At 41.8% G+C, this 22,578-nt stretch overlaps 1 protein-coding gene across 16 annotated transcripts in view; it reads left to right on the forward strand.

Annotated features, from left to right (window-relative positions):
* MAGI1 (membrane associated guanylate kinase, WW and PDZ domain containing 1) overlaps positions 1-22,578 on the forward strand; it is a 642,595-nt gene that overhangs the window by 172,928 nt on the left and 447,089 nt on the right. The gene's annotated exons all lie outside the window — the stretch shown is intronic.

Consider the following 22,578-nt stretch of genomic DNA (forward strand, 5'->3'; position numbering starts at 1 on the left):
AGTCAGACACGACTGAGCGACTAGCATGAGGTGGTCACTGTTGTTGCCCCCATTTTACAGAAGAAAAATCTCAGCCTGGGGATGGCTTGTTGAGAACTGGAAGAAGCAGGGTTCAGAACGAGGCAGATCTTAGTCTAGCATCTGAGTTTTTAGTCTAGACTGACTCTTGCTGGGCTGTGCTGCCTTCCTAGAATGTAGGAGGAAGGGGAAGGTGAGCATTTGGACCAGGTGTGCACAGAGGTGGCCAGTGCCTCATGAGATGTGAGGATAAGAAAGAAGTCCAAGCTGAACAAGATGTCAGGCTTGGGGGCCCAGGGCTGCCCATTAGAAACAGGGCATGCTCTGTGTGACTCTGTGTGAGAGACCTTACCGGTTGTTCCAGATCTCCCATCTCACAATGCCTGACCCTGTTGTTCGCACATGGACTGTACATGCCTGTTCACATCTTGACAAGTTGCCTTGTAAGTAGTTTTATTGGTTTTTATTGGTTGCTCTGTAGTAAGGGAAAGTTTGATGCACTTTTAGATGGGACAGTGGAGGCACAGTCCCTGTGACTCAGCCCTTGAGTCATTCCGATCTTCATTCTCTCAGGCTGCCTCTCCCCTCTGCCACCTTCCAGTCATCTTCAAGACCAAGGTCAGATGGCCTGTCCTTGGGAAGCTTTCTCTAACTTCCATAGTCAGAGGCAATTTTCTCTCTTTTCTGTTCACGCTTTGACGTTATCTCTCTTTGTGTTTATTTTTTGTAATAATCTATTCTGGACTCTTTCCTTTGTGAGGATATTAATTAACATCCCCAGTTTCTGGGGTTTATATACAAATGGGGTTGCAGGGGGCATACTTTTTGTGGACATGAGGTTTGTTCTTTTCCTCTTATGAATATATAAAATGGAGGTTGCAACAGAAAATGTTTAGGGGCCAGGGAGGTGACATAAGAGTGACCCTCACCTGTCTGGGACAGTCAGTTGGTGGGGTGGTAGCTCAATGAGAGAGTGCACACGTGGTCTGTAAAACTGCTAGCTAAACTTAAGAACAAAGCAAAATATTGTTTTGGCAAACAAAATAGTTACATGAGATATGATCAGCCCTTTGGTTTTTTATTTGTGATCTCTGATAAAGAATATAGCTCTTTGGAGAAATCATAGAAAACAGGGATTATTAACATCAAGAGCATATAGCCAAGCCTACCTAGCCCCCTGCCCATCCCCCAAAGCTGAAAACTAGTGTGAGGAGACCTTGTTTTCTGTCACTCTTAAATTTGGCCTTGTGGTCACAGGGTATGCCATCAGCTGACCCGCTGACATCCTTTGAAATACTGCTGAAATCAAGACTTTCACTGAGACACGAGCTGCTGCTGCTGCTAAGTCGCTTCAGTCGTGTCTGACTCTGTGTGACCCCATTGACGGCAGCCCACCAGGCTTCCCCGTCCCTGGGATTCTCCAGGCAAGAACACTGGAGTGGGTTGCCATTTCCCTCTTATTTGAATTCTGCATGTTACTTTGGAAGTAATGAGAAAACAAGGGAAGGTAATGAATGTTGTTTGTTATTTTGAAATGGCTCAAAAGCGTAATTTGTCATGTCAAACCCAGTTGAAATCTATGAAGGGCAGTCTCTTCTCAAAGGAGATGGTGGAAATGGAAGAAGAGGGAAAATTACTCACGATGAGTTTACTGTACACACATCCTGCTTTTCTCTCCTGAGGACGCCTTTCAGAGGCACCAGCTGCCTTGGTGGAGGGCAGCTCAAATCACAATCCCAGAGGGATGTTCTCTGTAGCATCTGACTGAGGATGCCATCACCATGGCAGATCCCCACAGGTCCTGTTAGAGATGTACCCAGAGATCCCTGTGACCTCCCACAAGGACGTCTTTCTTTTTGGAACCGGAGGGAAGGGAGCAGGGCACAACCTTTGAAAGATGACATAGCCCAAGGAGGCAACATAAGCTGATTAGAATCAGATGGGTCTAAGATGGCAGTCAACTTTGACTAGAACTTGATCTTCAGTATATACTCATCGTAACACATTAGAAAGCTAAATGACACACTCAGAGGTGCCATGACAGTTCAATGACTGACCATCAAGGACCAAAAGTGGGAGGTGGCCCAATTCCTGGAAATCTCTACCTCTTCCCCAAAATAGTGGGAATAATCCTCCCACTGATGGAGAAGGATAAGAGGCTTATGGAAGCTTTACTGAGGGGGAAACTGGGTCTTTCCCAAATTGGGAAAGGAGTACATCAAGGCTGTATATTGTCACCCTGTTTTTTTAACTTATATGCAGAGTACATCATTAGAAATGCTTGACTGGATGAAGCACAAGCTGGAATCAAGATTGCTTGGAGAAATATCAATAACTTCATATATGCAGATGATACCACTCTTATGGCAGAAAGCAAAGTAGAACTAAAGAGCCTCTTGATTAAAGTGAAAGAGCAGAGTGAAAAAGTTGGCTTAAAACTCAACATTCAAATAATGAAGATCCTGGCATTTGGTCCCATCACTTCATGGCAAATAGATGGGGAAACAATGGAAACAGAGACTTTATTTTCTTGGGTTCCAAAATCACTGCAGATGTTGACTGAAGCCATGAAATTAAAAGACAATTTTCCCTTGGAAGAAAAGCTATGACCAACCTAGACAGCATATTAAAAAGCAGAGACATTACTTTGCCGACAAAGGTCCGTCTAGTCAAAGCTATGGTTTTTCCAGTAGTCATGTATGGATGTGAGAATTGGACAATAAAGAAGGCTGAGCTCTGAAGAAGGGATGCTTTTGAACTATGGTGTTGGAGAAGACTCTTGAGAGTCCTTTGGACAGCAAGGAGATCAAACTAGTTCATCCTAAAAGAAATCAGTCCTGAATATTCATTGGAAAGACTGATGCTGAAGCTGAAACTCCAGTACTTTGGCCACCTGATGCGAAGAACTGACTGGAAAACACCGTGATGCTGGGAAGGATAGAAGGCGGGAGGAGAAGGGGTGACAGAGGATGAAATGGTTGGATGGCATCACTGACTTGATGGACATGAGTTTGAGTAAGCTCCGGGAATGGACAAGGAAGCCTAGCGTGCTGCAGTCCATGGGGTTGCAAAAGTTGGACATGACTGAGTGACTGGACTGGACTGAGGTCCTGAAACCAGGTGTTGTGATCTCAGTTGAAAGATTGTGGGTTTTGGCTAGGTTTGAGTCCCAACCAGATGTGTTCAAGTCCCAGAGTGGGTTTTGGCTGGGTCCGAGTCCCAATCTGAGGTGAACTGTTTCATTTTGAGTAGTGTGGAGGGAGGGAGGGGAAGCACCAGCTCTCTCACTGCCCATCTGTGAAGCTCTGGTTCATCCTTGATCCACTGTTTGTGTCCATTTTTGACGATGGCTCTGTTAGTATGCTTGTTTACAATTCTGGTATAAGGAAAAAAGAAAATCATATATTTAAAGCACATGCCACAGTAGTGGTGCTGAAATCTCAGCTTCTCTGTACATCAGTGCTAAACCAAATCTTGGAGACAGGATTTTGGGTGAAGCATAAGAGTAGCTTTATTGTTTTGTCAGATAAAGGGGGCCACAGCTGGCTAATACCCTCAAAAGCATGTGTCCCAACTTGGGGGAGATAGTGAGCAGTTTTATAGCAGTTCTTCAAAGAGGGCGTGATCAGCTTGTGGACATTCTTTTCATGGATTGGTGGTGAGGTAGGTAGCAGTCAACATCATTAACCTTCAGGTCCAACTGGTCTGGGGTCTGCATTCTTGTGGGCAGCATACCATCATTAATTGTTCCCTTCTCCTCCTTTCCTGCCCATGGTAAGAATTTCTTGCTCTTTAAGTTTGAAGATTCTGCTTGTATTTATAGTTGATACAGAGGAACTTGGTGTTAGCTCATTCAGGAGTGAAGATGAGTTAACTTTGAATTACTAATGAAATCAGTGATAAAATGCAATTTGTTTTATTGCTATTGCAATTACATGTAGTTGGAGAGTATGTATTTTTCTAAAATAATTCTTGAATATTGCAGTGTTGTTTTACCTCATGTAATCACACAGGTGGAGTTTCTTGCAGAAATGAGAAATACAGGTCCTCGGTGGGGTTTTTTTTTTTTTGAGTGAGTCATTAAACATTTATTTTCAACTTTCTCAGTGTTTTTACAAAGCAAACTTTTAGGGTCATAATGCTACCCATGACCCCTTACTTCTTCCCAAAAGAGGGAGAAAGTCAGAATTGTAGCACATGAAGAGGTAAGGAGTAGAATGGAGTTAAAAGAATTTTAAGTTCCTCCTGGGAAAAAGCAATGATTTAGTGATCTCTTATTAGAATTTTGAAATCTTGCTTCTCATCTTTTCAAATTTATAAATAGCATTTCCCATCCAAACAGAGTCACAAATCCACAAGGTTAAAAATTTGTAGAGTTCACGGAACCACTGATGTATTGTCTCCACAACAACTGGCTTGTGTTGTGAGTATTAGGCATGGAACTTTCTTTTTGCTAATCACGCTGTTTTAGAAACATCCCTTCATGTTATGTCAATGTGGAGCAGAGACTTCTGAAGTCATCTGGAAGCTTCATTTTGTCGTGAATTTTTGTTCAATGCAATGATAACGTTTAAGATTATACCATTATTAAGGTATTATACTTATTATTGTAATTTTGCAGTTAATACTGTTGAAAACACTAGGTTTTTATGAATCTTTACTTAATAGTGTAAATGTTATATCGCTTGGTCAATGCATTCCTTCCCTCTTCCCGGTCGTGTATCCTTTTAAATGCCTAAGGGATGTTTTCAGGGTTTCCCTCCAGAAAGGATGAAATACAGGTAAAGCAGGACCCACCTGTGACTGTCCCATATATAGTCTGACAGACTATAGCACCATCTAACCAGCTTCCTAGGGCATAGCACTTTTCAGGATTTCAAGAAAGGCAGCATCTCAGGTGTGCACATTTTTAGCTTTTTAGGGAAGGGAAAGTAATATTATCTTTACCCTGTTGGTTTTAGCTGAGACACAACCCCCACCACCCTCTTAGTAATAAATGAAAGATTCACAGGAGGAAAACAAATAGAGATTTAATAACATCTTTACCTCTTGTATACAGGAAATATACCTAGGAAAACTGAATAAAATTCCCTGAAATAACCCAAACCATATCTTAAATGCCATCTCCAGTAAAAGACAAAAGAAGATGTTAGGGATGAAATAGGGGCTAGTCAGTTACGGGAGATTCCTAGAAAACCACAGTCAACCAGAGTATGGTTAATATGCAGCTTTAAATCCTTTATTCTCTGTTGATAAGAATTTCTTATTCATGTTCCTCTTCCTGGGACAGACAGGAAGATACCCTTACAAATGGAAATTTCTCTTATCAAGTAAATGTCTCTTAGAAAAGGTAACTCTTACTCACTTTTCAAAGCTTCACCCTGTCGACTGTTTCTTAAAAATGATCAGCCCTAAAACAGTGTTTTTGTCTGAGAGACATGACATATTTTGGGGTGGCAAATTCTGCTTTCCTTCAGGTTCTTCCTTTAGGGGAATACTGGGCAGAAGAGCCAAAAAAATCACAGCCTTGCTGATCAGCTCCTTGTAGCATATCCCTGAGGGGAAGAAGATCAGAGATGCTGAACTCCGAACTGTGTGATCTGGCAGGAAACTCGACCTCCGTCAGTTGGGTTCCAAGATCTCTGCTCTGGCCCGAGTAATGTGAGGCTTAACCTGTGTAAATTTACAGAATAGCCATGAAAGCACTCTAATTTTCAATGATTCCTGGGTGATAATTACACAGTTTTCATCAATTTTAATGTTGTTAAAATGTGAAAAGTAGGACATAGCTGAAATCATAGATGACTTGGCTTCACTTTTGTGTTTTGCTGGTTTGTAAAATCTACAACAGTCTCAGACTTTGGGCAGGCCTCGTATGTTTCCTCCCTCCAGAAAACCACTTGCCAGTCCTCATAAAGACCAGTTCTGTTTCCTGTTCTGAATACCTCTGACCATGACTCTAGCAGCTGCCCCTAGGAAAAAGGCCAGCTCCTATGGAGAAATAAGGTCTGCCTTTCTGCCAGGTGTGCTTGTGTGTGTGTGCGTGGCCATGAATCCCGCTAAGCACCATTACCTCTGTTTGAACTGGCTGATTCCTGTCAAGTGAATAGGGCAGTTAGGTTATATTGGCTTTCATACGGTTCCTGCATTTTGAGGAGACTGGTTGACAGTTTTTCATATGTTACTCAATTAAGAAAAAAGGAAGTCTGGTGCAGTTTGAGGTCCACTTCCATTTGGCATCCTATAAACTTGAGCATGTATCAAGCCTCCCAGAGAAGAGAAGATCCTGTTCCTTTGTGTGCTGACTGCAGTCAAAATCATGTTTCCTTGCCAAGTTGATGATTAACCTCTCTCTATTGAACTGTGGTGTTGGAGAAGACTCTTGAGAGTCCCTTGGACTGCAAGGAGATCCAACCAGTCCATTCTGAAGGAGATCAGCCCTGGGATTTCTTTGGCAGGAATGATGCTAAAGCTGAAACTCCAGTACTTTGGCCACCTCATGCAAAGAGTTGACTCATTGGAAAAGACTCTGATGCTGGGAGGGATTGGGGGCAGGAGGAGAAGGGGACGACAGAGGATGAGATGGCTGGATGGCATCACTGACTCGATGGACGTGAGTCTGAGTGAATTCCGGGAGTTGGTGATGGACAGGGAGGCCTGGCGTGCTGCGATTCATGGGGTTGCAAAGAGTCGGACATGACTGAGCAACTGATCTGATCTGATTGAAAACTGCAAGGCGTTCAAACCAGTCAATCCTAAAGGAAATCAAACCTGAATATTCATTGGAAGGATGGATGCTGAAGCTGAAGCTCCAATATTTTGGCCACCTGATGCGAAGAGCCAACTCATTAGAAAAGACCCTGATGCTGGGAAAGATTGAAGGCAGGAGGAGAAGGGGACGACAGAAGACAAGATAGTTGGATGGCACCACCGACTTGATGGACATGAGTTTGAGCAAGCTCCGGGAGTTGATGCAGGACAGGGAAACCCGGTGTGTTGCAGTCCATAGGGTTGCAAAGAGTGGGACACAACTGAGCAAAACTATTCCTTCTTGTCCTTTTCTTATTCCCTTCAGGATTGAGAAGTATCACAGAAAAGGGGAAGTGAAACCCAGCAGCACTCTGGAGCCTCCCCTCTCTCCTAGGCCTTCCTAGAGTTCCAAGAAGCAGATTGAAGCAGTTACTAATTAGGGAAGTGAGGCAGAAACTAACAAAAGCAGTGAAGCTAACAAAATCCTGGTAACTTAAACAATAATTCAGCAATAAAACAAAACCCTAATTCCTCCTTGAGGGATATACATATGTGACAATCTGTTGCATATCTTTGAGTTGTTCTACAGAAACTAAGACCCCTGCCCAGGTGGAGGGTGCTGACTACATGCTGATAACCCAGACTGGTTGGAACCAGAATATTGATGATTAAGATTCCTGAAACATCACCTCGTTACCTCACCATGAACCAATCAGAATAAAGTCCACAGACTTCAACCATCACCCCAAATAAGCTGATCACTTAAAAAACGATTGTTGACATGAAGGTTTAGCTCATGATATCCTCCCTTATTCATCCGAAATATGTCAGAATAAATAGGAGCAAAGCTTGGTGTGTTCTCTTAGACTCATTGTTTTCTGTAGTGCTGCAGCATTTCTATTACATGATGTGAAGGTGATCTTGTCATTCTGCATGTTGGGATATGTGGAAGGAAAACAGCATCAGGCAGCGTGCAGTTTGGACTGAATTGGATTGGGCATCGGAGTTCATTCACTTAGTGCTCTTGTAGATACTTTATTGGATACGACTTTAAGTGTTTGTCACCACCTGCCATTTGATTTTAATTTCTGTCACCTGGGATAGTTTTTTTTTTTTTTTTTTAATGATTGGATGGAGGAGGTAGGCATGGAAAAGCTGAACATGTGAGCTGTATAATAGATACCGAAAGTTTAGTATACAGAAGGGTATTGGGATGGGTCCTACATTCTGTCCCTCTGGAGTCTTCAATTTTCCTTGCTTTTCTTCTTTCCCATTGAGAATTGCTAGTCTCCAAGCTCTCCCTGTGCCTGTGCTATCCACTGTGGTGCCCATTAGCCACATGGGTCGATTTAAAATGAAATATAAATTGATGAAAATTTAAAAGAATGAAAAGACCCTCAATCCCTCCAACACAATAGCCATGTTTCAAGTGGTCTGTAACCACGTGTGGCTGCCGGGTAGGACAGTGCGATGTAATTGTTTCCATCCAGGCACAAAATTCTGTTGGACAGCACTACAGTCAGTCAACTCTGAAAGAGCAGACGGCCTCTGCGTGTGTGTGTGTACGTGTGCATATGTACATATTAATTCCATCATCCTTAGTGCAGAAATGGGGGTGCCTGACCATGAAAAGCTCCCAGTGACTATCCTCTGCACAAGTGAGTTCGAGAAGGAGAGGTGAATGAAGGGATTTCGTTCTCCATGTGCTTGGTTTAATGCTCTGCTTTTTCCCCCCTCACTCGAACTGATGTCCCCAGCGAGTGTAATGCTTTCCAGGAGTGGTTCTTATAAGTATGCATGTGCCATCTGCCCCCTTCTGACTTCACTTATTTAATTACATTTCCTCCCAGTTCTTCAGAGCTGTTTGATCTTTTGCCTGAAGGTCTCAAAGCAAACATTTCACAGGCCATTTTCTGTCTTTTGGACTTATACTGGGTCCTACTCCTAATGGCATTTTTCTTTGAGTACATCCTGTACACTGGGCACTAAGTGTGTTAGGGCAATAATTTAGTGCAGTCCTTGCATTCTTTGTGGGAGGTAGATTCTCTTGGAGTCCCCATGGGAAAGCTGAGGACTGCCAGGATAAGAAGCTTGCCCAAGGTGAGCCAGCTGTGTAGAACGCGTCAGATCTAGTGGTCGCATCCATATCGAAGAATTGAAAGCCACCAGGTTGGACCCTCTTTCACTATGCCCTTATTGCTTTCATTTCTGCAAATATTCTGATTCATCTTGGAAGTACCTGGGGCTCTGTATCATTTAAGATTAATTGTATTATATCATTTAGGATTAATTGAATTAATGTCATTTAGGATTAATTATATTGGGATGATAGTGCAGAGACCCTAAAATGGTAGCCTATACAAGATTGACTTTTTTCCCCAGGAAATGAAAAGTCTAGGCAAAGGTGATCTAGGGTGTTTAAAGCCCATTGTAATATCATAATTTTTGTTTTCTATTCTGCTGTTCCTGAGTCAGGCTCTTATCCTCACCTTGAATGAGAGAGACTTCTTTGTCAAATTCAAGGTAGGAGGGAGCAAGAAGGATGAGAAGGAGGGTAAGATTAGATGACAGCTGTCTGTCCTGTTTTAAGGAAGTTTTTGGAAGTTCCACCCAGTGACTCTGCTGGCACCTCCTTGACTTTCCCTCACTGCAGGGGAAGCTGGGACATGTAGTCTTTCATCTGAACATCCTTTCCCTAGTGACATTGACCTTCTGCCCACAAGTAATAAGGGAAGAATGAGTGTTAGGTAGGCACCCTGTAGCCTGGCTCAACCCCATGCTTTTATTTCCATTTTAGAGGTTGTGAATGCATATTCCATGGATGTGGGCAGGTTCTATTCTATAAGCCCAGACCTTAACTATTTATTTTTATCCTTAAGGATAAGGCATACCCTCTCCAGCTGCAGTCAGCACACCCCCTCTTGTGTAATGCCCAGCACATGTGCTTGTTTATGGTCACTTTCCTGGTTTCTGCAGACACTTGAGTCTCCAGCCCCTGATCAGAGGATGCTATTCCCATCTTTCAGGTGCCACACTTTTCCCTAGATTGTAGGGTTTTGTTGTTTTCTTTGCAGTACCAAGCAGCTTGTGGGATCTTAGTTCCCCTGCTGCTGCTGCTGCTAAGTCGCTTCAGTCATGTCTGATTCTGTGCGATCCCATAGACAGCAGCCCACCAGGCTCCCCCGTCCCTGGGATTCTCCAGGCAAGAACACCGGAGTGGGTTGCCATTCCCTTCTCCAGTGCGTGAAAAGTGAAAATGAAGTTGCTCAGTCATGTCCGACTCTTTGCGACCCCATGGACTGCAGCCTACCAGGCTCCTCCGCCCATGGAATTTTCCAGGCAAGAGTACTGGAGTGGGTTGCCATTGCCTTCTCCGCTTTGTTCCCCTACCAAGGATTAAACCCAAGTCCTTGGTAGTGATAGCACGGCGTCCTAACATCGGGGCTGTCGTGGAATTCTCATTGTGGGCTTTTAACAGGCATTTCCCTTTTCAGGGACGTGACCATCTGTCATGGCTTATCATCCAGGGGGTATGTGGGAACTGCCCTTCATAGTGCAACCTAAAGAGCCAGGTGACACAGCAGATAGCTTGATTTGTAGATCTCTGCTTTTTTTGTGGCACAGAGCACCGTCTGGGGGGATGTTGCAAATTACCCTGAATAGGATTTCCTGGAGTGGTGTTTTTAAGACTAACTTTAAGCTTTTCTATGAATATATTTGAAAGTTACCCATGTTGTAGAGAAGATGGGTCTCCTAAATCTAGCCTTTGAAACCACTTTTATTTATATGGTGGGCTTTTTGTATGAATCATATGGAAACGGCGATTCCTACAGTACAGGAATTACAGTATGGGAATTCCTGAGCTTTTTGAGTGGAGAGTGGATGCATGTGATTCACTTCATTCATTGAACCATCCATCCATCCATCCACCCATCCCTCATTCACCCATCCAAAGATCTGATATTTTGTATGTACAAAGCACACTCTAAGTTACTGGGTTTACAAAATCCTTGAGTGCAAGAAAGCATATTGCATTTGTTTATGTTTCTTTGTTTTTATCTGCTTAATTTTTCCCCCCCAAATGAAAGGTTAGACTTTTCATACAATCGATCTATTTTTGTCAAGGGCATTTCTGAGAGTTCTTGGTTTAGAAGACCATTTTCTTCCATAAAGATTTCTGCTTTTAGTATTAGCTACAAGATATGCCAGGGAAATCATTTTATCTCAATTTCATAAAATATGTTCTTGTATAGATAGAGACTGCTTTTCTTTCCTTGTCATCCAGTTACCCTTTTTGGACACATCTTAAGATTTATTTATTGATTCAGAAATTCATTGTATGTTTCTTTAATATTAAGCTGATGGGGGAGGACAGTATGGACAGAGCAGATTAATGAGTAAGTTTTAGATGTATCAGAACTTGCCAGCAGCCAAGAAAAGTGTAGTGTTCGAAACTTTTGATAGTAAGGCATTTGAGGGCTGGAGTGTGTGTTAAAAATATTATTAGCACAGGGTATGCATAGAAAAATGAGCTAAGATCTTGCTCCTGCCAGGAACTCACTTATCTGTATCTTAAACATGCACTCGTAGGACTGTTCATATCACACAAGTAAGGTAATGCTCACAGTTTCCCCTGAGCTGTTCACTACATCCATGTTGTGTTGGGCTAGCTAGAGATTGTCATCAATATTAAGACACTTCCTTTTGAATCTTGGGTTACAAATCAACAGAGGATCTGGTGGTGTGCCTCAGAGTAGAGACCACAAATATTTTCTCATAGTTTACCATTTATTTAAAATATGGGTGTAAGGCATGTCTTCTGTACCGCCCCCTTTGTAATGGACATGTGTGTGAACACACCTGTAGTGTTTGTTTTTACTTATTAGGTATGAGCGCCACACTTCTACCCACCATCCTAAATGTGTTTGATCACTGTTCTCCTCTTACTTTTCTGGGCAGGCTCAAACCTGATGCTGACCAGGGGCGGGAATTCCATCCCTGTCAGCCTGCTGTTCCCCTGACTGGGTGCTGTGTCACCTCATGGAAGCCACCAGGAGAAATGCCTTGGTCGGGATCTCTTCCTTGTGCTGGGGTGAAAAAGAGGGCAGTTGTAGGTAGTGCTGACCCACGGACACTTGATACATAGGCCAGTCGTAATCCCAGCTGGTAGAAGAATCGACTACTTGGCTTGGGCCCTTGTGCTCTTGAGCCCCCAGGTCGATTTATTCTCTTTTAAAACCTTAGAAACCTTCTCTATAGGATCTCAGCGTTTGGCCTTCATCCACATTGCTCTCAAATTCTTCCCCTTTTCCTCTTTCTCTTGTAGATCAAAACTCTGCAGCTTCTTCTTTCTTTTGATGCTTATGTTTTCATACTTTTTCACTTAAACTTTGTTTTTTTTTTTTTTTAAATTACTGAGTATAAACACATGATTTCTGCCAGCATAATATATTTTAGAAAAAATTCCCGAACATATGTGGCCATGTCAGTATAGATATATATATAACTTCGCCTAACAGATTTCCCCCAACTTAAGTTTACAAATATACACCCCATCACTACTACCCAACAAAATCCAAATCAAGCAATAACATAATATTTATAAATCACTGAAGTGGGAGAAAATAAGATAAAGAAATTTACAAAAATAAATGAGATCACTTTCATACAGCTATTACTAGTATGCTTCTGTAAATATGATCATCTTTGATAGTTTCGCAAGGGTGGTAGTTTTATCTCTGACTGGAGATTTAGCTACTCATTTAGTGAAACATTGCAGAGTGAGCCCTTCCTGTGTGCCAGGCCTAGTTCTAGATGCCAGGCACACAGGACATCATTAACAAAGCAAAGTCCCGGCCTTCTAGTGGGGGTTGTTTGAAAATAAAGGAAGTGTGGTTGTGCCTTTGCAGGGTTCAAGGCCTCGCCTAGGTTCATGTAGCAAGTTAGGGAGGGTGTGAACGTTGCATCCTAGATGTTTCTACGTCAGCAGTTTTTCTTCTGTAGTCTTGTTTATCAGTTCTTTCCACCTGTGCACCTCTGTAAAAACAGAGCATGAAAAACTCAACTACTTTGACTGCTTGAGTTTTGTTTTTTCCTGAAAGTTCATCCAGAGTTTATGTAGTATTCTATTTTATATCTTTGTTTTCATATGATGTAATGTCCCTCCTTTTATCTTTACATTCCAGGAAGATGTTTCTTGTTTACTTGATGCTTCAAGGATATCTTTTCTTTACTGTGTGGCCCAGCTTCCTGGTTTGTCCTGGATTGAGGGGACTCTTGGGATGTGTGACTTCCTTAACATAGAGACAGCGCTGGACCATCCTCCTGGTTTGCCTGGGACTGAGTGGTTTCCGGGGTCTGTGGGACTTCCAGTGCTTAAACTGGGCAGGTGTCAGGCAAAACGGTACTTGTTGGTCATCCTTGATTGCATACCGGAAGTGGGAGGGGACTACATTTATCTCAGTTTGTAGCACATCACAGACATGCTGGTACATACTCTTAGAATGTTCTACAAATAGTTACATTTAAATTAGCATTATTATTATTTTTTTAAATAGAGAAGGAAGTTTGGCTGCTGATATTCTATCTTGCTTCTTGTTGTTGTTCAGTTGCTAGGTTGTGTCCTGTTCTTTGTGATCCCGTGGATACAGCACACCAGGCTTCTCTGCCCTTCACCATCTCCCAGAGCTTGCTCAAACTCATGTCTATTGAGTCAGTGATGCCATCCAACCATCTCATCCTCTGTTGTCCCCTTCTCCTCCTGCCTTCAATCTTTCCCAGCATCAGGGTCTTTTCTAATGAGTCAGCTGTTTGCATCAGATGACCAGAGTATTGGGGCTTCAGTTTCAGCATCAGCCCTTCCAATGAATATTCAGGGTTGATTTCCTTTAGGATTGACTGGTTTGATCATTATTTTTTAAGCAGAGAAACCGGGTATCTAAATAAGTTTGGCTGGTGATATTTTGTCTCACTTCTAATGTTAGTTATTTTGGAGAAAAATATGATACGGCCTTTAAACTATGATAGTGCATAATTGATAAATTGATTTTAGGTATGTATACATGTTTTGTACCTTGCTAGCCAAGTATCTTATTTATCTGTACTGCAGAGAAAGGCTCTACAGTCTATGTGTGTTTGTATTTGTGTGTATTTTCCTTCTTGTGCTGAGAATTTTCAATGAAGGGAAGAAAATGAACTTAAATTTATAAAGAGATAAATACAGTTTGTAGTAGTGGGGGAAGAATAGCAGCTGTGTAATTTAGTGTCGAGGCTTGGGTTGCTGGACCCTGACAGTCCTGAGTTTTACCCCTGCCCACGCAAGCAAGATGCTCTTGGTTGAGTTGCTTAAACTCTCTTAGAAGCTGACTCTGGAGGAAAGAGTTTATTTCTTTGGGATTAAATTTCTGTAGGTGTCCAAACACCAACATCAAATCTTTAGTGGAACCTGGAAAGAAGGAAAAAAAAAATGTTTATTGGTTTATATTTTAGTTCTGTTAAATCTCTTCTGTGTTAGGTGTGAAGAAAAAAATATACCTCCAGTATACCCTCTGAGAAGGCAATGGCACCCCACTCCAGTACTCTTGCCTGGAAAATCCCATGGATGGAGGAGCCTGGTAGGCTGCAGTCCATGGGGTCGCAAAGAATCGGGCATGACTGAGCGACTTCACTTTCACTTTTCACTTTCACGCATTGGAGAAGGAAATGGCAACCCACTCCACTGTTCTTGCCTCTAGAATCCCAGGGACGGAGGAGCCTGGTGGGCTGCCGTCTATGGGGTCGCACAGAGTCGGACACGACTGAAGTGATGCAGCAGCAGCAGCAGCAGCAGCAATACACCCTGGGAACACCATTTAACCATTTGTACGAGTTTGGCAAAAATGTGTATTTCTTACCAAACAATCAAATGACAACAAACACAACAACAAAAAATCAGTTATTCATTGACTACTTAGGGACATCTTAACTTTACTCTTTATAATTAACTTATAAAAGTGGTCTATCAGTTGGTATTGTCCAAAGTAACAGATGCAACCAATCCCCCAAATACCAGTGCTACCAACAACAACAACAAAAACACAAAAAAGAAAGAAAAAAGACTTGCTTTTTTCTCAGTGTACTTATGCATCAGTTGAGTCAATGAGTGGTGAGTGGTCCTTCCCACTGTAGTCACTCAGAGCCATGGAGAACTCACCCTTCCTGGGTGGTTTAGAATCTGGGGTTCAGAGTTTGGAGTGGACACAGTACAGTTGATTTCTACATACATCTGATGGGCTAGAACCAAACATATGCTCTCCTACCCACCTCTCACTTATAAAAGAGGAGACCGGGTAGTTAACCCTTTCATGTCTTCACTGGCAAAGGGCAAAAAATGGTGAACTGCTCTGATGTCCACCACATGTGGAAATCTCTATTTGAAGATGAGGGACAAGAGACTAAGAAAATTTAAGTAACTTGATCTAGAGCATCCTGCTTGCAGGTGATAGGACTCAGTGCAGATATTTTTGGAGGGGGAGGGTTCTGTTTATTTGGCCATGAAACTTCCCTATTAGCTCAGACAGTAAAGAATCTGCCTGCAGTGCAGGAGATGTAGGTTTGATCCCTGGGTCCGGAAGATCCCCTGGGAAAGGGAATGTCTACCCACTCAGTGTTCTTGCCTTGAGAGTTCCATGGATAGAAGAGCCTGGCGAGCTACAGTCCATGGGGTCACACAGTCAGACATGACTAAGCGACTAACACTTATGTTTTCATTTGCCAACACCATATGGTATGTGGGATCTTAGTTCTTCCCCAGGAATTGAACCCACACCTCCTGCAGTGGAAGTTCAGAGTCTTAACCACTGGACCACCAGGGAAGTCCCTGTCTCTGTATAAATTATCGTTTTTTCCCTTTATTGAAAACTCTCAGAAGAGAAGGAACACACACACAAATACAACGTAAGTTGAGTAACTCTACCAAAAAAGTAATTTTCTTTGTACAAATTATGCCCCAAGTTATTTTCAATGTATTTTAATTAAAATTTGCCTGTCGGCTCTTTGTAAGTGTTACTGTAAGCTGAGCACTAGTAGGTCTGTGGGACCAGGGGTAAATGTATTTAAGTGCTGAAGTAGATTCTCAGTTCATAGGACTTCAATGTGAGCATCTTATTAAGGTTGTTCAAGCCTAGCATGGGATGTGAAACATTCTAGGTCACTTGACTTTGCTTCATCCACCTCTTTAATTCTCCCGTATATTTCCCATTTGGTTTTCTAATGCTCGAGACCATTCAGGATAACACACAGTTCTCATGGTCACCATACTTTCAGTTACTTAGAGAGACAGAGTTGGACAGAGTGGATTTCTTCAGACTTGTGTCTCCTTATTGATGCTTAGTTTAAGTTTACCAAACATCCTTCCTATCCTTTGGGTAATTCTTACCCTCTGGTTATCTCTTTTGTGCTTCTACTGGGCAAAGGTATTTAGGACTTTAGAGCTATCAAAGGTGTACTGAACTTTTAACTATTTAGCTAATGTTTGAGCACTTGTGTGTCCAGTATAATTACACCTATACTTAGTAGATTTCCAGCCAAGGACAATTTCAACTTGACTGCAGTTAGTTAATAGGATTTAAAGATAGAACTCTTAAAACAAAACTGGAACTTCTCCATTTTCATGCACATATATTTGGATGAATCATCATTGTGGTCATCATGACAAAGCAAATCATAGTATAGCAGTGAGGACCATTAAAGACAGGTAAAACAGTATTTAAATCCCTAGTTCTGGGAAAAGTTTTTAATTCAGGCTGAGCCTCATTTTTCTTACCTGTAAAATGATGACATGGACAGTACCCAGTGGAGTCACATTATCAGAAGCACATTTACCTTAGAGGAAACTGTCTCCCCATCCTCAGCATGAATGAATGTTGTGGGTGGTTCCCCATGCTATATGGTTTCAGAAGTGCTCCAGCTGAGCCGGGCGTGAGTCTTTTCAACTCATGTATTTTGATAGAAGTTCTGTATTTAAGAGAATGCTCTGGAGGTGAGTGTTTCCATGTAGATAAAAACTAAATTCGTTCAACACTTTAGTTAGAATTATGTGAATGAAATATAAAGATTGCCTTCTTTCTTCCGTGGATAACCCTGACAGAATATCTTCCAGGTCTTAGTTTCCTGGTTCGGTGGAATTTAGGTTTTAGAGGAGGAAGAAAGCCACCAGGTGGTGCCAGCCATTTTCTGATGCAGAAAGAAGACAACTCAGCTAAGGAATTTCATCCGGGATAACCTTAATAGTTTGGGATCTCTTAAGGCACTCAGCCATCTGCCTCAGATTTAATGTTATTAAGTACTTTGAAATTCTTGCGCTTTAAATCCCTATGGAGAAGACTGTGTCTCTGGCTTGTGATCTGTCATGCTATACTCTTAGCTGATTGGAGTTTTGTATTTACAAAGGAAAAGTAGTTGCCTGTAGTGATCAGCTGTTGCTTTTTTGCATAGCCATTTCATTATGCAGCAATGTTTTAGTACCTATTCTCAGGGTAGTAAAAATTTGGTTCAGCAAATTATTGTGTTAAAATCAGTACAAACAAATCATGCTTGGTATTTAGTAAGATAATTCTATCTGTAATCTGTAGGGAGAACAAATCAATGTTTCCCTCTTTTATTTTGGAAGGGGGAAGAAAAGGCCCTGGAGGATGAAAAGATCAGATGATTGTATTAATTAACCCATCCATCCTTTCACATTTTAAATGCTTCCTTCCGGAAGCGATGTGGTCTGCTGGCTGTAACCTCAGATCCTGAAGGCAGATTGCCTGGGTTTGAATCCTTGCTCCAGCATTTCCTAGCTGCCTTGGATAGAAGTCCCTTGACCTCTCAGTCTACAGTTATCCCATCTGTTTTGGGGGTAAGAGGACCTAGTTTGGGGTTGTTGTGAGCTACAAATATGAAACATTTTTTTTTTAACAGAATAAATGCTCAAAAGACATTGGTGACCATGAATATTGGTACTTTGATCCCAGTTGCTACCTAGGATTATTACAAGGACTTTCAGGGAGCCAGAGACCCCATCCCACTTTCACTGCTCTACTGTGCCATTGGTGGCAGAGTGTCATCTAACAACCCAGAACATCCAGAGCGTGATCCCCATTTTGCAGATGAGGAAATGTTGCTCAGAGTGGTTAAGTGACTTACGAGACCAAGCTGCATCCAGCGACTCAGTGTTGCTGTAAGGTGTACAGTGCTGCACAGTCTAGGGTGAAGTTTACCTTTTCATCTGTTGTTCACTTGAAACTGTATTGTATCAGGGCTTGTTGCATCCTAGAATGACACCAGTGTTCAGTCAGCCCCTAGTCAGCTTTGGAGCTTCCTGTGAGCGTCTTGAAAATAACACTTTTACATGAACACTACCTTCTGTTCCTGTTAGGATGAGGCTAGCAGTTGCTGCATTTATAGCTGCCTGATCTCCTGTGCCCTCGTTCTCTGTGTATGCCTGCAGCCCAAGTCAGTTTCTATGGGTTCAGAACTGGCCAAGTGAAGGGCTTAAGATTAGTACTTCTGATTTGTAGCTTTGATTCCCAAATTTTTCATAAGGAAGATTTATGTTTGTTTGTTTGTTTGTTTTAATCACAGCCTTCTACTTACTTTTTATCTTTTAATTCAATAAGGAGGGCAAAAGGATTGGATAGGTTTTGCATGTAATCTGTCTCTAGGCCATAAGGTCAGTAACATATTGGGTGATATCATGAATGATCTTGAAAGTAAGATAGCAAAGCTTACTCTTTGTAAAACATGGTGAGCTCTGAAGCTTGCCAGAAGGAAGGAAGGGTGGAATTATGGAGAAGTGTTTTGCTGTAGTCCAAATATTTCTTTCAGCAGGAAAAAAATATTAGGTTAAAAGTACACATGTATAAAATTCAAGGGAAAGAGAACGAAAAAGAGGTGAAAACAGGTGTGAATTTGTTTACTTGATTAAATAACCTTTTATACTTCCTCCCTTAGAAGAGTATAAATTGTGATGTTACAAATGCTGATATTATTTATTTGTTATCTCTTAAGAAACCCAGGAGGGAAAAATCAATTGCTTCCTCCTCTCTGGGAAGCAGCTCCATAACTCAGGGCTGTGACATCTGTTTTGATGTTAGGGAAATGGTAATAAAAATTTGATTGAGGCAAGACATTTCTGTGGGTGGTGGGGAAGGTATGGGGCAAGGTCTAGAAAGGTAGAAATAATAAAACATTCTGCTGCTGATGTTTAAATACAGAGTTGTTTAAATACTAATTACCAGAGTTGGCTTCCTTTATGTCTATATTATCACCCTAGATAATGATCCTGTTTTTGAAATGAGCCCCCGATGTCACTCAGGCGTTTTGAGTTGGCTCCCTTCAAGCCAGTTGTAATATGGATCGTTTGTTTTCCATATGTGAAAACCCTCTTCACCTCCTCCCTCACTCACTCCTGGATAATGTCTGGACACATTTTTGATGAACTTGGTGGTGGTGGGAGATGCTCCTGACAGAGGCGAAGGATGCTGCTAAACATCCCACAGTGCACAGCAAAGCCACAGCAGTAGAGAATTATCCAACCCCAAACGTCAACGGTGTGAGGGTCGCGGAGTCGGATACAACTGAGTGACTGAGCACGCACACAGCGCATAAGGAAGTGTGAGATTTGGGGTTATGCCTTTAAGTAACCAGAGAGCAATATCAGATAGGAGCAACATAGCAAAGACCATCATAGATTAGCATGCAGACAAAAACCACTCTTATATCTCTAAAGGAGAAAACAGTATAGCAAAAGAGAAGGAAAATGACAACATGTTTTGAGTTATTTTGTGCTTTACAGTCACCTGTGGTTTTTAGGCCACAGGTAAATGCTCATTGTTGCCAAGCAGCAGGAGCTTGGCTGGAGCTTGGGTGAGCAGCTGGTTGCAGGAGCTGCAGATTTCATACAAGCAAAGGATGAAGACCCTGCTAGTGTGGTATTCCCTTGTGGTGAGCTGGAGGAATAGAGACAAGGGTGGTCTGACTTTGCAGGTGTGTGCGTGTTGGAGAATGGGGCTCGAAGAAATCCAGGGGCCCTGTCTCACCTATGGGAGGTTGTTGCATTTCCCTCCTCTTTCCACTTCAGTGTGCTCTGTCTTCTCTCAGCAGGCACTGCAGCTGGTGTTGACCCGAGGCTTGTTCAGCCAGCTGCTGCAGAAACACCAGACAGGTCCTGGGATGGAGGAGGCAGGAACAGGGAGGCACACATCTGCCTTGGAAACTACATTTGCCTGGGATTATTCCTAGTAGGAAGTGGTTCCCATATCCCACCTGTGCTGCCTTGGAGCTGAGATATCATGGTTGTTTCACAAGGAAACTGATCTGATTCCATTTTCCTGTGTGTGTGTTTTTAAAGATTTCATTTTGTTCATCATTTTTTTTTATCAAAGTATAGTTAGTATATTAGTGATCTTAATTTTTTCTTTGTTGACATCCTCAACCTCTGTTGCATTTTAGAGATCCTTTAAGGAACTAGAAAAACTGTAAGAGCACTGCGCTATGCCTGCAGAATTAGATTAGTCTCTTGGTTACCTAGGGCTAATCAAGGTAACTGTCAGTACCTAAGGTTGTTTACTGTCCTGATTGTAATCTCTAATGCAGAGTTTTCAGATTTTCCAATGAAAAAGTTATCCTTCTTTGGCTTTGTGATGTTGTGTATTGCTCCTTTTACCTCTTACACGGGGCTGGATTCCCTCACTTCAATCCTGGATCCCACAGCCTGCTCTAGGCAACACTGAGCTGGTAAACCAAAGGAATATGTACCCGACACTGCGTGGGTGATGTGGCAGAAGCCACCCAACTAGAGTGTCCTGATACTGGGCCCTCAGGGTGAGCAGCCTGGTTGTATGCAATGATGTGGACTTCAGTTTGCCTTTCTTCTCTTCTTCATGATACCAATTTCGTTATTAAAGCAGAAATAAGCAAGAAGCCTAATACAGTCTACAAGGGAAGAAAAAGCATGGTTGAACAGAAGGACTGCATTTTGGTTTCAGGCCAAGGTGGGAGAGCCTATGTATGGTGCAGTGGGTGCTGAAATTGTAAATATAAGTCATTAAATCTGCCAAATAATGGTCTATAAATACTAGTGTAAAAGATGATTCTCATTTACATTTAAATAGTGTAGATTTCTTAGGTTTTACTATAAAAATGTAATATTAATGCAAATATTATTTGGCAGTGAAAGTAAATATACTACACAGAGTTATTAATTTGTTATACACAGTCATCTATTTTTAAATATTGGCTTATCATGAATGGTCTTTATCATACTTATGAGCCCGATTTGTTAAAGTGGCAAGAACTAGAGACAGGAAATGGAGATTCACGGAATTAGAAAATGCATTAGGTTTGGATTGAAAGTGAATCTTTTTTGTATTTGTTTGATATAAACTAGCTTGCTGGTACATTTGTCATTGCTATTAAGAGGCCCATCTAACACTTTTCTCTTCCTGTCAAACATACCTGAACTAGTGAATTTTAGAAAAGTTATGACCAACCTAGATAGCATATTGAAAAGCAGAGACATTACTTGGCCAACAAAGGTCCGTCTAGTCAAGGCTATGGTTTTTCCTGTGGTCATGTATGGATGTGAGAGTTGGACTGTGAAGAAAGCTGAGTGCCAAAGAATTGATGCTTTTGAACTGTGGTGTTGGAGAAGACTCTTGAGAGTCCCTTGGACTGCAAGGAGATCCAACCAGTCCATCCTAAAGGAAATCAGTTGTGAATATTCATTGGAAGGACTGATGTTGAAGCTGAAACTCCAATACTTTAGCCACCTGATGCAAAGAGCTGACTCATTAGAAAAGACCCTGATGCTGGGAAAGATTGAAGGCAGGAGGAGAAGGGGACGACAGAGGATGATATGGTTGGATGGCATCACCGACTCAATGGACGTGAGTTTGTGTAAGCTCCAAGAACTCACTTCAATTAATATGAAATAGGCAGGCTCAATGTAAAAGGATGGAAAAGTGTATCATGGAAACAGTAATCAAAGGAAAGCAAAGGTGGCTATATTAATATCAGATAAGGTAGGCTTCATAGCAAATAAAATAACTACAGATAGAGGCAGTTTATAATAAAAGGATCGTTCACCAAGTTGATATAGGAATTCTACATGTCTGTGCACCAAACAACAAAGCAGCCAACTATGTGAAGCAAAAACTTATAGATGAAAGGAAAAATAGACAAATCCATAGTTATGGTAGGAGACTTCAACACCTCTGTTTCAGCAATTGTGAGAACAAGTGAGAAGATGAGCAAAGATATTGAAGAATCTTTAGATTCTTCTTTAGATTCTTTAGATAATGAAGCAGCACCATCAACCATCAGGCTGGCATTTATAGATCACTCCACCCATCAAAAGTAGAACATGCATTCAAGTACCCACAGACCATATACCAAGATGGGCTGTATCTTAAGCCATAAAACAAGCCTCACCAAGTTTGAATGAATTGAGATTGTCCTTTGACCATGATGGAATCAAAAGTAGAAATCAGTAAGGGAATGAGAGCTCCAGCTATTTGGGCTTTCTGTTTTGTTTCTCTAACATATTAAACCCATCCACACCACTTGAGGTCTCTGTCTAGATGTCTTTCCTCAGGTTTTCTGCTGACTTACTCATCTAAACTCTAAATTCACCACCATCTCAGAAACTTTGGTAGTTTATCTAAAGAAAATTTGGGTTTCCCTGGTGGGTCAGTCGGTAAAGAATCTGCCTGCAATGAGGAGACCTGGGTTCCATCCCTGGATTGAGAAGATCCCCTGGAGGAGTGCATGGCAGCCCACTCTAGTATT

Source organism: Bos mutus, chromosome 22 (genome assembly GCF_027580195.1).
Source record: "Bos mutus isolate GX-2022 chromosome 22, NWIPB_WYAK_1.1, whole genome shotgun sequence".
NCBI lineage: Eukaryota > Metazoa > Chordata > Mammalia > Artiodactyla > Bovidae > Bos > Bos mutus.